The sequence below is a fragment of the Tubulanus polymorphus genome, chromosome 6 (genome assembly GCF_964204645.1).
Source record: "Tubulanus polymorphus chromosome 6, tnTubPoly1.2, whole genome shotgun sequence".
NCBI classification, from domain to species: Eukaryota; Metazoa; Nemertea; class Palaeonemertea; order Tubulaniformes; family Tubulanidae; genus Tubulanus; species Tubulanus polymorphus.
The window spans coordinates 2,631,741-2,634,108 of NC_134030.1; positions in this window are offsets into that span (position 1 = coordinate 2,631,741).

The window sequence follows — 2,368 nt, forward strand, 5'->3', positions numbered from 1 at the left end:
ATATTAATAAAATTCAAATGAGATTCTTCCCATTTTGTTCTATGGTAAAACAACACGCACTGCATGTTTGAATTCATTTTATCGTTTTGGTTTCGCTACAGTTCTCGACCCAGTCCCACTTTCCCCAGACCTAGTTCGACAGTTCGACATGAACCCAGATCCACAGTTCTGGAATGTTAAGAAAATCTATCAAACGACCAACATCTCAGAGGCTATACAAGAGAATACTTAATACTCCATCTCTTACTGTGAACAGCAATATTATAGTCCTACCGACAAATTTTGTAGCCAGTTCAACTGCTGCATTTTGACATCTGATATCAACCTGCTCCGAGAGGCCAGTTCAACTGCTGCATTTTGACATCTGATATCAACCTGTCCTGAGAGGCTAGTTGTCACAAGTTTGGCTAGTGGCTTTGGGATCATTCATTTATTACGTACACATAAAATTTGAATTTTTCAACCCTCTTCCCATATACAAATATCGGCCATTTTTTAGCCCATTTTTTAGCTATTGCGTTCACTTTTTGCCCACTTGGGACTTTGAGTCCTGTAGCTTCCTACTGGTTTGCCATTTCTCATTGCAATTAGTGATGGGTATTCTTTGGAAAGGGAAGTTTTATACCTGAGACAGGTATTTTTGATCAGCCAATTATGGCGCAATTGGCGGCCATCTTGGTGTCATCAGTACTCATTCGTAGGTGGCAAAAAGTTTTTCCATATTATGATGATACCTAAACATAATTTGTTACCACAATCAATAAGAAAGTTGTAGCGAGCGATACAATTTCTTGTGTTATTTAAATATGTGCATTCGTTAATTTATTGGTACAAACAAGATTGAGAAATATATATAAAGGTAACATAAACAAGAGCTTTCACTAATTCAGTTTAAATCGATTAAATCTTAAATCGATTCAGGCCTTTATCCCAGGAGTTGCTATATTAAACTGAACAAATTTCAAAATCAATCATATTTACTCTCATACAACGATTATACAAAATGCCAGGAGTGCTCGAGGAATTATAATGTAAGCGCCTCAAACACGTGGACTTTCAAAAACAACTAGTCCAACCACTATAGGCGTATAAACTATAAACGGGGTTTATACGCCCATGGTCCAAACATAGACTCTAAAACAAAAAAGTCTATGACCCAACCATGGACTCAATTGTCCATGGCCCCCGCACTAAAACAAGAGATAACCCTGGCCAAATACTCTGGAAAGCGTAGGATTAAGTTATCAATCTGATTTACATTTTTACATCATTTTATTTCACATATCAAATTATCAAATTTTAGCTTATTTTCTCAAATTTTAATAGTAATTTTATTTCTATCAAAAATGTACTATGTATGAAATTGTACAAACTTTAAAACCACAAAAGTTACATGTAAGGTATTTATAAGTCTTTATATATGATACATTTCCACTACAGCTGATTTATACAATTTACATCAATAGGAAAATAACAAAAATACACAAAGAATTGTAAACTTTTATCCATAAAACACCGAAAATTGGACTAGTCTGAAAGTCATTAGATTATGAATTTGACAATTCATGAGGTCAATATAACCAACACTTTGTTATATTTCATGAAATATGAACCTATCATATCAACTTTTCAAATGACATCTCAATTATCAAGAAAAAGCTCAACTATATTTGATTAGGGCCTTAATAAATCAGTGTTTTATGAACGATTGACATGAACATGTTGTTTTATCCCCACAACAACAATTATACCTAAATGACAGGTATTTATGTACTCGAGGAAGTGCCTCAGTCATTTACAAAAACATGACCTGTATTTTTAAAACAATTCTCCAATATAAAATATAAAAACATTCAAACCAGAGATAAAAACACAAATTAAAACTTGAAAGCTTATGATTAACTAAACAGTCTTTGATTTAATTTTCTATTTTACGATTGAAAACGTCAGTTCGTTTGAATTTCCCAATAATCTTGACTTGCCACCGTTTCAGCTATCTCTGTGGTGAAAGGGTTTTTATTTTCTATTGACTCAGGCCTCATTTGGGGGAAACCCGCCAATTGCCAGAGACTGTACAATTCAATTCAATTACAACGTTATTGATCAGCATATTAGTACTTACACATCATATCGTATACAAAAGCAATAGAGAAGAAAATGAAATGTTTGAAAAAAGCAATTACAAAATTTGCATATGAACTGAATAGTAAAATGTACGCTTGGACGATTAAACAAACAAAATTAGAGGAAATTGAAGTGGGGACAATATAGTTTATTTAATTTGATTTATTATGGCGCGGGTTAATCGGTTTCAATTAGAGAAATAATGCACAGAAATCTGTGATACCTAGAGCTGACTTTACTGAAA